The 14,296-nt window shown below is 38.7% G+C and overlaps 1 protein-coding gene across 1 annotated transcript in view; it reads left to right on the plus strand.

The window, feature by feature from the left end:
* GRIK3 (glutamate ionotropic receptor kainate type subunit 3) overlaps positions 1–14,296 on the plus strand; it is a 2,817,598-nt gene that overhangs the window by 1,436,822 nt on the left and 1,366,480 nt on the right. The gene's annotated exons all lie outside the window — the stretch shown is intronic.

Below are 14,296 nucleotides of genomic sequence, written 5' to 3' on the forward strand. Positions count from 1 at the left end.
CTTGTATGTAATTTGTTTATCTTTTTCATTGCTATGATTTTTTATCAACCTCTTTTCTTGGAGCATATCTCCCTGGGTCTCCGCTGAAATAGGCCCCTGGCCCAGTCAGACACTACCCGGCAAACAAATGTAAAATAAAATTTAAAACTGATGATTTGCACTAAAGTGGTTTGAAGTAGGGAGAGGACTAATGGATAATAATAATAATAATAATAATAATAATAATAATAATAATAATAATAATAATAATAATAATAATAATAATAATAATGTGATTGGACAGTATCTGCTCCGGCAGTCAGGTTCTGGCTCTACAAAGATGGTCTCCAGTCGTTTTTGCAAAAGTAGACTATATGAACACAGAGAAAATCTGTGAAGTCAGTGGAGGGCATTTGAAAGATAGAAAGCCATCACACTGTCCATATCATATATCTAACCTATCAGTTTTAATTGCAAACAGTACAGAAAAGCACTCACAAATAATGATAAACTGCAGACACGAACCTTGAACCAAATGGTTATACAGGACAAGCCTGGAAAATAACAAAGTATCCGTAATGAAAGTTAAAACAATTTGGGAGCTTTGAAGATTAGTCAATTTACTTAAAGACTTAAGTGATATGAATATACAATGTAAGATGTAATATAGTGACAATAATATTTAATAAATAAATCAGTACGGATATTTAGCTTCTTGGTTTTACTTTGAATTAGGGATAACTCTGCTGTTAGGCAGAAGGTAGCATTCTCTACTTAAGCAGTTCTTCATAAGTGGAATTTATCTAAATGATGTCATGATCCAGCAGCACCAACTACAGCTGAGACTCTATACTTTGAGAAACAAACAATCCCAACACTTTAAAACTGCAAAAATTACATCTACATGTCAGTTAACCTCAAGCAAAAATGCAAAACCAGGGTGAAGCCCACATCTCAACATATACTTATTTTACAGGCCTCTAGCTTTCTCAGCCAACAGTACATGTTTAGATTTACTGACACCTGCAGCAAGAACTTTGAAACATTGGTCATAGATGCTAAGCCAACCAAAATAAATAAATAAATAAACAAGTAAGTGAATAAATAAATAATAGTTATCAAAATATTGGCATCCATCAACTTCCATCAGTGGTGTGTGCTGAAATCTTTACCCACTGATAACTTAGTTTCCAAAGGTCAAACAATGTCAGTCTAAGTACTAACTCTAACAAGAATAAATATGAGATCCACAAAACAATCACCCAATAAAGGAGAATCTAACAGTGATGTAGGGGTAAAGGCAACACCCCTGCAGACAGTAATTATAGAATATTCCCACATGTTGCAGCATCTACAAACCTCAAAAAAGCCAAATACTGTAAAATCAATACAACACAAATCCCTTAGGGACAGCCATTCAATACCAGCTTTGCAGAAGCACTCTAAATGTCCCAGCTTTTTAACATACTGTTCACATTTTCAAGATAAGGCTGTTCATTTCTCATTTTCACACATTTTTTTCCCTGAAAAGATTATTCTGGAGAGGAGGCAGTTTAATATATGAAGACTTTCTTTAAAATATGTCATTCTTTCATTCACAAAAAGAAAAATGGAGTTCCTGTACTATATTTGTTATAAACATTTCTTAGTCAGAAATAAGCTCATTTAAAACTATTTCTGGTGGCTTGAATAACATGTGAACCCTGAACCCCTTACAAAACAGCATTTACACAGATTGCTATGCCCAACTTTACCTCCAAAAAATGGTTCCTAGGTTCATAGGTAAGTAGTACATTAACTGCCCTTGCCAGCTGTTTTATCCCTAGCCAGTTGCCCCTCAAGAATCAACCCCTGTACATTGTGCCTGTGAAATAAATACCTTAACCATTATTCAAACACCTATTCCACCGCCAATATAATATTAATAATGATAATAATACCCATTTATTAACCACGTGGGCCCACTAGACACACACAATCCCTTTTCATGGACAACTCAGGAGCAATGTCTCATTAAGTGACTTGCTTAAAGTCACACAGTAGGCAAATGAGGGCTGAGGGAGTCAGACATTGTACTACTGGAACTACAGCTCACAGCCTTAACTGTCCTCACTGACCTTCAATAGTAGGATAATGAGTATGTAGGATAATAGTTATGACTACTTCATGTAGTCACAGGTTTGAATCACTCAGCCTCCATTTGCTTGTGGTATGAGTCTGCGCAAGACAGTTAACCAAATAATGTTGTGGGGCAATTGGAAAACTGGGCTAGGTTTCTCTGAGATCTCCTACACCATATGCATAGTTACCACCTATGGTTGCCTAAAAATCTTCTGGCACCTCTGTCATTCTAAGCAGAGCAATCCAGGTATTAGAAAATGAATGAATAATATCCCTAAAGGGCAAAGTGTATTCAGATCAGCAGGTACCTTACCTACACTACAGTCTCTAGCACTATAATTTCTAGTATCTAGATCAACACGTGTAATTTTATTCACATAGTTGATGTTATTGACATTTCTGGAAATGGACCTTGTTATCAAAAATTACAGATCTATTATCCTGTAATACTCATTTCATGCCATCTCTGGGTCATATGCAGCCTTAGTTAATTTTGAGTTAACCCAGTCGAAAGGAAAGAAACTGCTCCTAAGTCTTGCTTTTTGATACACTTCTTTAGCCTCATGACTGTCAACTGAAAAATTCCCTTCTTGTTTTAAAAGGTTTCACATATAATGTTGTGATTGCTCTGCATAAATTTATTAAATGTGAGAAGTTTATCTTAACCCTCAAACTCTTACTGCTGTCTTTATCCACTAAATACCCTGAAATGCATATGATATATGACCTGTATATCAGTCATTTGAGGAAAGGCAGAATCTCTCAATCATGTTTTACACAGCACTTATACTGAACAGTTCCCATTAGATTTCACCTTCGTTATGGCACTAGACAAGCATGTGTGTTGTTTTACTACTAGTACAATCATCTTGAACATGCCAGAATTAAAACTTGTGTCATGCGTACTGTATAGATAAGTGACACATGCTAGTCTGCATAGATGTCCACTGGCTGTTAATGAGATGGGATTATACGGGCATACTATATCGTTTGTTGGCATGTAGCGGTATGGTGTCTCTAATTTGATCCTCCTTGTTTTCATGTTGCTTGTTCCATTATTTGCTTCCAGCTGTGCCGTGACTTTTCCAGCTTCCAACATCCATTGTAGCCACAGATTTTCCAGTAAAGCCCGATTAAGTAGCGTTGTGTCTTTGGGTGAGTACTACATCAATCCCTTTGAGCTATGCAGGAAACTGAAGCTCGCCTTTCTGTATTCACATTTGCCTCTCCCAGAAAGATTGCATCAATAATCCTACCAGAATGTTTTTCTGGCAAACACACACCTAATTACTGGTTTGGATCACACACAGACCTAATTACTGGGCAGACCAGTGGTACATGATTTTAACTGAATGCATTGTTATTGTAGTTGCAAGGTGTATTGATGATGATGATGCCATCTGTAGCACATGCAAACTAACAAATTAGTGTGTGGCACCCCCTTTTATTGTATATATGGCTTTTCCTCATTGTGTGTTGTGTCATGCACTCCTGCACTTGTGTACCCTGTCATACTGAATGTCCCTGACAGACTTAATATTCTGTGGAATGATTGGATAGTGCATTGTCATTCCTAAGGCTATTAGGGATGTGCTTCCTTCCACACATGCTGCACCATGCAGGAGAGGCATGGGCTAACCTTATTTAACTCTGAAGACTACAATTTACCTAGTGTAACACTTACAAGCTACTGGAGTGTCTAAGTGTGGCTAGTATGTGACCATCTGGATGGGACAGACCCATTGTCCAGTTCATGTAAGGTCCCTATGTCACATGTTACCATGCCCAGCATTGTATTATTAATGATCATCCACTCATGAAACTATTGATCAGCTAGCATAGTGTACATATGGAATTATCAAAATCATTGCAGCCTTGCTGGGTGTGCTCCACCTGCATCAGAAAAATCTCTTTTTTTTAGCCCGTAGGCACAGAGACAGGGCATTTATTTGTGCTTCTGCCAGTCTGTTTTCAAAAATGGGCTCAAATCATATACATGGCTAATTGGATGGATAGGATGAAGAGGCAGATGTCCATGTCTTTTAGCCTGGGGATGAAGGTTTTGGGAAGCCGAATGCATGTAGAACCTATAGTGGATACCTTCAGCCTCAAATGACTTCTACCCTTATTACAGGAGGCAGTGACAATGTCTCTAAAGTCACTGCACTTGGCAGTCACTGCCCTAGGGAGTGTGAATGGTTGGTGTAAGGATGATCCCCCCACAGCAGTGTACATTCAACTCTCTACTGGATCCCTTGCTACTCATGAGCTGCTAGTAAATTATCAAAAGGTCAACTCCCTGAGGTATGAGGGAAAACATGCAGTAAAGAGTCTCACTGGGAAAACAGTGGTTGAGTTGTCCTGGAGAACAGCTGGGAGGAGAGACATACATGAAAGACGTCTCATTCAAAACCAGCAGTATCAGAGTTTGACTTATCTGTTTATTTTTCACTGTTTGTCATATTTGCCAGTTACACATTTTTTAAAATGCATCTTACACCGGTGTTGTGATTTGTGCTAAATGTATACTATTTAGGACTCCGACATATCACAGCAATGCCTGCATTAATATTTCTTCAAAAACTCATTACCACACAACAGCCTTTTGCTCAGGTAGTTGTTTCATGAATCACAAAATTTTATTGGTGTTTTTTCCTCAAAGTACTTGGTTCTTTCATTTATTTTTACTGTAGTGCTTTCTGTACTGACTCTACATATCTCATAGCTTCATTGTGCCTGTGTAAGGTTTCTACTGGGTGCATTGTTTTTTTCTTCCTCTGTCTGAAAGCTTGGCATAGGCGAACATGTAATCTACCAGATTTACCACAGGTGTGTGTGTGTGTTTGTGTGTGTGTGTGTGTGTGTGTGTGTGTGTGTGTGTGTGTGTGTGTATGTGTGTCTCTCTCTCTCTCTGTCTGTGTATGTATGTGTGTGTGTGTGTGTGTGTGTGTGTGTGTCTCTCTCTCTGTCTCTGTATGTATGTGTGTGTGTGTGTGTTTGTGTGTGTGTGTGTCTCTCTCTCTCTGTATGTATGTGTGTGTGTGTGTGTGTGTGTGTGTGTGTGTGTGTGTGTGTGTGTGTGTGTGTGTGTGTGTGTGTGTGTGTGTGTGTGTGTGTGTGTGTGTGTGTGTGTCTCTCTCTCTCTCTCTCTGTCTCTGTGTGTGTGTGTGTGTGTGTGTGTCTCTCTCTGTCTCTGGTGTGTGTGTGTGTGTGTGTGTGTCTCTCTCTCTGTCTCTGGTGTGTGTGTGTGTGTGTGTGTGTGTGTGTGTGTGTGTGTGTGTGTGTATGCATGCATGTGTGTGTGTATGCATGTGTGTGTGTGTCTCTCTCTGTATGTATGTGTGTGTCCATGCATGTGTGTATGTATGCGTGTCTCTCTCTCTGTATGTATGTGTGTCCGTGTATGTGTGTGTGTATCCGTGTGTGTGTCTCTCTCTAGGTATGCATGTGTGTGTGTCTGTGCATGTGCATGTGTGTGTCTCTCTCTCTCTCTGTATGTATGTGTGTGTGTCCATGCATGTGTGTGTGTGTGTGTGTGTGGGTGTGTGTGTGTCTTTCTCTCTCTCTCTCTTTCTCTATATGCATGTGTGTGTGTCTGTGTTCCTGTATATGTCTGCATGCTATGATGCATTACTATTTTCTCCAGTGTTACATTTATTTATGCCCATTGAGTAATGGGAAAGATTCTGGCCCAATTGTCATCCTGCATATGATAAAAATGGGTGCTTGAGAGTGAGTGAATTAACTTTTTTTGCATAATTATGCTTAATTGGATTACACATATTTAACTTGTTAAAATCCCATACATACCTCTCAACTGCCTAGATTTTCCCAGAATCTCTACATTTTTGTTTTGTTGAATCTCTAGATTTTAGTCTCATATTTTTTTACCTGTTTCTCATAAAATTGCAGTTTTCTGCCAAATCACTAATGATCAAAGTCAGAAAATAATGAAAGACTTTTGAGTTTCAGAATTCATACCCTTCATAAAAATTCTTGCTAATGGAAAACCTATTATTCTATCAACTGTCTAAGTTTGTAAGAACAATATTTAAAAACTGTCCTTATTTTTGGGCCTTAGGTCCCCCATTATTTATGGTTTTGTCCAGATTTTTTGCTCTAAGATTTTAAGGTTTATGATCCATTCCATATGATGATTATATATAAGAATAATAAACAACATTACGTGCAATGCATGTAAGTGTGACACATCTTTGATAAAATGCATTTTAAGTAATGTGATAGTTCGCTGCATTCATACAGAAATGTAGTATTTTAAAATGAATTGAGACAGTAAATATACGTACATACATACATACATGCATAAATACGTACATACAAATGTTTCAAGCACTGGCATTAAAGCCCTTCTAGCTTGCTAATATGCCAAAACATTTGTTCTCTTAATAAATGTCCAGGCTGTTCTTAAAAATATCTAAACTAATACTTGCTTTAATGTAATTTGGTAGTCTGTTCCAAGCATCAGCTACTCTGTCAGAGAACCAATTAGTACATTTCTCATTCCTGTAGAATCTTCTCCATAGGTAATCTGATGATTCTCTAGTACGTTTTGATAACCCCAAACATTCCCAGACGTAGTTGTCCCTAAATGCCCTATATACCTGAATAAGATCTCCTCTTAAATATCTGTAAGAGGCACTGCACAAGTTCAGATATTTCAATCTTTCATGATAACTTAGATTTTCACATCCATGGGTGCCCTTAATATATTTCCGCTGTACTCTTTCCAGTTCATTCATGCTTGTTTTCCTTTAGGGTTTCCATATTGTTATTTCATACTCAAGTTTGGGTCTAATGTAACTAACAAAAAAAGTCTTCATTATGTTTGATTTCCTAGACTTTATAAATCTTTTTATACAACCTATAGTTCTATAAATATCATTAGCCAATTGGTTGATATGATTAGAAAAACTAATAGCTGAATCTACCCATATACCCAGGTCCTTAAATGAGTCTACAATTTCAATCACTGTGTGCTGTATTAAATATTCACCTTTCAGTTTATGTCTCTCAAATGTCATATGCTTAGTTTTTGATCTATTTATCAACATATTATTCTCCTGTGCCCAAATGGTCAATTTAGTTAAATTATTTTGCAGACATGCCTTATCTGTAACACTTGTAATCAGTTTACCCAATTTCAGGTCGTCAGCATATAGACTGTAAGAACACCTAAGATGAAAAAGTAAGGTCTGAAATATACAATCTAAACAAGTAAGGGCCTAGTACAGAGCCATGTGGGACACCTTGACTGTAACCAAGGATTTCACCTGTCCAGTTCGTGTGTGATACTTGCCATGTCCTATTTGTAAGCCATGCAGCTATATACCATCATATATAACTTATTGGTGAAACACTGTATTCTTGCATGTTTATTACAAAGGATATCCATGGTAATAACATGGTGCAGTTACCAGAAGGCAATTTATCAGTATTAAAATGATCAAACTCTAAGAATATTTGGTAATCAGCTATCTTTGATAATCATAGCACCAACAAAACATACTGAAATAATTGTTTTGTAGTGCATGGACTGGCATGATTATGCTTCAAAATCGGAAAAAAAATAAACCTGTTATGTGCTACTGTAGTGTGAGACATGACAGCAACAATGTATTTGTTACAGACCTCTAGGGGCTGTTACATTTGAGTCTCAGGCAAGGGATGTTGCTTGACTCTCATGTGTACCTGAATATCTTGGCATGCATTTTTATTTTGTCCCTGTAATATTACAATCGTCAATCTGCAAATAACTTAATTATAATGGAATTCTAAAACTGTCCCTGATTTTTTTCCTCCACTTACAGCAGTCAGTAAGTGCTTTACTGGCATTGAAAGCTAGTAAAATGATAAAAACACTTCCAGCTTCCTTTATTTATTTTTTAACTGGCAGTAGTACATGGAGTATATAAAACTCCCAGTACAAAGAGACAGGATCGGGTCTTGAGGTAAATTTCTAGGCATCCATATTTCAAAAACATAACAGTATGGTTATGATCGGAGACCCATTTATAACCCTCTACACTATTACATGTGAAACTACCAATAATATTTAAATGTCATATTTCTCACATGGAACATTTCAGGTATCAAAAATTATAAACAAGTTTAAACAAAGGGTGAACATCTCCTTAGTGATTCAGAGAATGACTTCCAAATATGCTCCTTTTGAGCATATACAACAAAAATAAATTTTATATAACTTTAAAGTTTGTATTTAACTCTTGGGGATATAGGACTAACAATGTTAATTGCTAATATATAATTTGAGTGGCTAAACTGCAGTTAAAAAATTCATTCATATTTCTAAAAAAAACTAGACCATTTAGGTAAATTGACAATACTTTTAGTGTTTTTGTTAAACCTTACCCTGTAGCTTAGTGACCTCTTTTTAGTGTGTGTGTGTGTGTGTGTGTGTGTGTGTGTGTGTGTGTGTGTGTGTGTGTGTGTGTGTGTGTGTGTGTGTGTGTGTGTGTGTGTGTGTGTGTGTGTGTGTGTGTGTATGTTCAGAAGGTTACTAAGGTTAATGACCCTAGGACCCTACCAAGCCAAGTTCAACCCTTGTTCCTTTAAGGGCCTAGAGATATGCTCTATGTTATAAGCAGATCTAAATCAGCACCAACTGACCCTATCCAAGAGGGACATAGATGAAACTCCTGGGTTGAATTTGCAATTTCCCATCCAATCATCAAAGTTACACTTGTTAAAGAGGGGCTCAGTTTAACCTGTATTGGAAGTTTATTCCACAGGAGAGGCAACCTCAGGGAGACATATCTGCCTCTCCAGCAAGTCCAGTTGATGTCACATGCTAGGTTAAGGTCCCTAGAGTGAGTGAATCATGTACCATCTGACTTATGAATGTGCAGCATTTCAATTAAGGCAGGATCAGAGGATGTTCTGTATGCAAGACACGGGTCGCTTCTCAGTAGACTATTCAATACAGAGTATAGTGACAGTAATTTCACTCTGTTCATGTAAGACGTGCTGACGACCGTGAATTTTCTTTGTGAAGAACTTTTGAGCTCTCTCCAGTTGCTGCAGGTACCTGTTTAGGTACATACCAAAGGGAGCATTGTACTCTATTATTGGCCTAATGAGGGAAGAGTACAGGGGTTAAAACCTCGTTTTTTCTGGAAGGTATGCCCTTGCTTATGAGGTGAGAAATGTAGAAGGCCTTCCTTTGCACTGTGGAGACGTGATGATCAAAAGTAAGGTTGCTGTCAACCTGTGTGCCCAAATCTCTCACCACTGATTTAGAGCTCAGGGTGCTGTTATCAATATGGTAATCTGCAGGGACATCGCCTTTACCAAAGGTGATGATAATGCATTTTTTTGCATTGAGTTTAAGACCATGAATTTGGGACAATCATTGGTTTGCATAGGTCCTTCTTGTAGAATGTTAACATCATTCGAGGACTCGAGGACTGCTCATAATTTGCAGTGATCTGCAAACTTTGTCAGCCACAGATCTTTTGTTTTGTGCTGTACTTCTGAGAAGTAGATTCCAAATAATAGGGGCCCCAGCACTTATCCCTGTGGAGCACCACTAGTTAACGGGTGTGCTGGTGGAGGTGGCGTCCCCCATTTTGTCTGTATGTTTTCTATTGGTAAGCCAGTTTGCAACCCAACTGACAATATGTGGGTTGAACCCCAACTGGGTGAGTTTTTCAGTGATGCCTGAGTGTGGGATTGTGTCAAAGGCCTTGGCCAAGTCTAGGTTGGCTGCATGCACAGATTTGCTTTCATCCAGGGCTTTTTGTTGACAGTCTCAAAGAAGTCCACCAGGTTTAACAGGCAGGATCTCCCTTAAACAAAGCCAAACTGGGTCAGGTCAAGTGGTTGAAGGCCTCCTATATCCTTGTTGATAAGGTTCATGATGATTCTCTCCATGGCCTTACAGATAAGGCTGGTTAGGCTAATGGGTCTATAGTTCCCAAGGTTTGTGGATGCACCTCCTTTGTGCAAGAGGATGATGGTATCAGTTTCAATTCAGCATGGACAAAACTCGTGCTTAGGCAGTGGTTGAAAAGAGTACCCAATGGCGTTGCTAACTCTTGTTTTAAACCATTGAGATTGCAGCCTGAGATTTTATCAGGTCCCACAGAGGCTGTATGTTTGGCTCTAGAGAGAGTAGTTAAGATCTGCTCTTTAAAGATACTAGGTGGAGAATGGGTGGTAGGAATGTTTTGTGGTATATGTTGCAGGGACGGGGCAGAGTTTTCACTGAACCTGTCCTCTAGCAGGTTGGCTATTTCCACTGGTTCCGTATATGTGATCCCATTTACTACCAGTTCAGCTCAAATCTGGGCTTTTCCTTTAAAGTTTTTGATGTAGCTAAAGAATGCCTTATGGTTATCCCTAGCTAGGGATGCTAATCTAGATTTATAGTTAGCTTTAAAAGACTTTACAAGATGTCTTATTTGCTTGTTCAAACTGAGAAGGGTGTGCTTTCAATTCTGCGATTCTTCCTTCTTGTTCTTAGACAGCAATTTCTTCCTCTTATTATATAATCTGTTTATAGTGGATGTCCACCAGGGACGCTTGCTTTTTCTTGAGGATCTTGTTTTGCTCCTATCAGGAATGGCTGAGTCAATAGAATTGTATAGTTGTTTATACAATGCATTGGTGTATATCCCAGTATAGGTGTTCTTGCCATCAATGGGGACAGGAGCTTTGAAGCTATTAATGCTTTCTCATAAGCTGCTGTAGTTGGCTTTGGAGACATTTTTTAACTTAATTTCTCCTGTAAGGGGGGGGGGGGTCTGATGCTATTGTTACTTTGAAAAAGACTGATTTATGATCAGACTTCACCAGGGAGGGCCACACACTTGTGCCTGTGCACCATTCTACCATGTCGGTGAGCACTAAGTCTGGAATGCTTGGGCCCCTTGTTTGGGTGCCAACTATGTGCTGCAAGGCATTTGAGTTAACTAAGTCTGAGAACCTTTGTGCAAGTGTATTTGTACATGTATAATTTACCCAATCTATGGATGAGTAGTTAAAGCCACCCATAACCAGGGTGTTTGGTTATATTTTGAGTGACTCAAGTAGATCCAAGTAAGCAGTGTGGCTATCATGGCTCATGGAGGGGGATCTATAGCTGGTGATAACTTGGAGAGGGGTGTTTCCTGTTGTTAATTGTGCATGGAGTAACTCTAGGGAATCATTCTGTTTAACTGATCTGAAGGTGTAGTTATCTTTAATGAATATTGATATTCCTCTTCCTTTAGTTTTTATGCATTCATTTTGTGGTCTGAATGTGTGGAAGGCATTATATCCCGGTATGGCCGGGGTGCTCTCCGCCGCTTTGAATCACGCCCTGCACATATGTCTGCATCTTCCAAGGTGAGGAGTGCATTCAATGAGTGCAGTTTCAGATTTAGACTCATAGCATTAAACAGCATAACCCTTAAGGATGTTTTATGAGGATATTTTTTATTCCAAAAATTTTCTTTTGTGACATTGCCTAAAAACACACTATGGGCAAGGCAAGAGCTTTAGCCAGTAGCCAAAGCCTAGAGGTGACAGGTGGAGACCATCACTGGAAAAGCATCATAGTCTATCAATCATATCATCCCAGGCAGACAGGTACTGCATCCCCTTAGAATGACACCAGAAACAAAGCCAATTGTTGAAATCTATCATTTTTTTTGTCTGTATTGAGTTATCATCATAGTGGAAGGTAGAATGCTGCTTAAGGCTAGGGACATACCCATCTGGGACACATAATGAGAGAGCTCAGTCATATTTCTCTTCATATTATTTATTATTTATTTATTTATTTATTGGGATTTGTTTACCAGAAAAGTCCACTGGGCCAAAAGAGCCCATTTTCGGTGGAAGCCCTGGGAGAAAAGCTCCACAAGGCAGTTAGAATACAAGTGCATAGAAGTCAAAATAGTTAGTAAAATACAAGTAGTAATATATACCGAAACAGGCAATATTATACATGACAGAAAAGGAAACATCAAACATACAATAATTACTGATTATTTGAGTTTAAAGATACATGCTTTCTAAGTAATCATACATTTGTTAATGTCTTATTCAATTAAAGAATAAAGTAGAGATGAAGGATGTCATATGAAAATATTTACAAGGTTGTGAAGGAGTATCAGCTAGTGCAATAGTGCAGGAAAGTGTGACGTTTTATTACATGATAAAGAGTGACATGTATATAGTAACTCATAGATAGCTCTGCATGGGTAGGTAACATATTAGTGTTCATAATGAGTATAATGAGAATCTGAGAGGTTGCGATGTAAGTGAGGGTGAGTATGACTGTAGGTGTGGATAGTCAAGTTATAGAAGGATGAGAATTGAGACATCTGGAACGCCAAAGAGTAGAGAGATGTTGCTGCAGAGATTTTTTGAAGATGGAGATGTTACTGGCGGTCCTAATATCTGTAGGGAGACAGTTCCTTAGTTTGGCAACTGTGAAGGAATAGAGCATGTCACCAGTTAGGAGTTTAGGTTTGTCTACTTGCAAAAGAATTTGTTTTTCAGATCTGAGAAGCCTGTTAGGGTGGTAGGGGTAAAATAGAAGAAAGGGCTGGACAATCTGAGTGTTTGTAAATGATTTTATGTGCTGTGATTAGTTGTAGGCAAGTTAGATAAATTAGATAGATAGGTTAGATCATATAGTCCAGTGAGGTACTTCTCAAGTCATTCACACCAACATGGACTATGACAGAGTCGTAACAGTGACTGTTGTTGAGAGACTTTTGTGCAAGTGTGGTGTGGCAGATCCTAGCACCTGACAGACAGCTGACAGTGACCTTTTCCTTATACAACCTGATGAGTGGGACATCTGTGCATCTCACAATGGAGTCTCCTATAACTAAAACATTTGATTTTGTGCTTTGCCTTAGGGTGTGTACTATGATTTGCTGGGAGTATATTAAGTGAAGTGTGTTTATATTTGGGAGGTCTCTGATCTTTAGGTAGGCTTCTAGTGAGAACCTCTGCATGTGTAGGTTTAAGTGTTGTACACATGGATGGTGAAGGAGGTGAAATGTGTGAGCTGACAACTTACATAGTATGTAATATACTGATTTGTGAGCAAGAGAGCCTAGATTCTAGATTCTTAATATACATGCATCTCTCGCATATTGAATTTGTGTGAATTTGGAGAAGGGGGATGCCAGTATACATGAGGGAATTGCTACATTGCCTCAGGATACCCATGTCGATCAGGTTGGCTGGAGAAATGGTAGGAAAGTGTTCATTCATGATGCTATGTGAAGTACTGTGGTCAATAACAGGGAGGGGGCTAGAAGGACTGGGCATGGCTAAAGGACAAGAAAAAGTTCTAAATTGTGAAGAGCTTAATGGGTAGGACTTGTAAAGGAACCTCAGAGGCTGAGCTGAGTGTCTAACTATGCAGTAAAACACAACAGCAAGAAACCTCCAATGGAGCACAAGCAGTTGACTAAAGGAAAGTGTTTGCATCTATAACCCCCAGTGGTATGCTCCACTGTGTGGTGGTGCACAGTTATGCAGGTGGTATGCACCACATAAACCTGAGCTAACATGGGCAATAAGAAGCAACAAAATTAAACTGATTTCAAACACTCTAACCAATAGTAGCACGCTAGACTGGGCCTTGGGCCAATAATCATCACTCACATAGGTCCTTAGCTACACTGTACTTTCACTAGGGTGTAGGGGGATGTCCTCTTTTGTGGAGGAAAGCTGCATTAGTGCTCAGAACCTTTTAAAACAGACTGGGTCCAGCAAATCGGAACCAAGTCTATGCTAGGCTAAAAGTGGAGGAAATAGCAAAAATACAGTGAAATACAGTTCAGAAATAACACAATACGGTTCAAAAATAACACAACACAGTAAAATACAATGCAAGAAGTGCAGATCAAGTAAAAATGCTTTATTTTTTAGAAGCAGGCACTGGATGCTTTAAATATCACAGGAGATTGATTGCTTGTTGCTAACCTCTGCGCAGCTCTGTGTGTATGCATTTGTGTGTGTGTGTGTGTGTGTGTGTGTGTGTGTGTGTGTGTGTGTGTGTGTGTGTGTGTGTGTGTGTGTGTGCGTGCATGTGCATGTGTGTGTGTGCTTATTGCAGTGTTCCTTTAAAACAGGACAAAAGAAAAAGATTTTTACTGTTGAATTGCAGATGGTGTTAATAAACCTGCCAGGGCAACCAGTTTTCATATTT

The sequence above is a fragment of the Protopterus annectens genome, chromosome 1.part1, assembly GCF_019279795.1.
Source record: "Protopterus annectens isolate FY-2018-M chromosome 1.part1, PAN1.0, whole genome shotgun sequence".
Taxonomy (NCBI): domain Eukaryota; kingdom Metazoa; phylum Chordata; order Ceratodontiformes; family Protopteridae; genus Protopterus; species Protopterus annectens.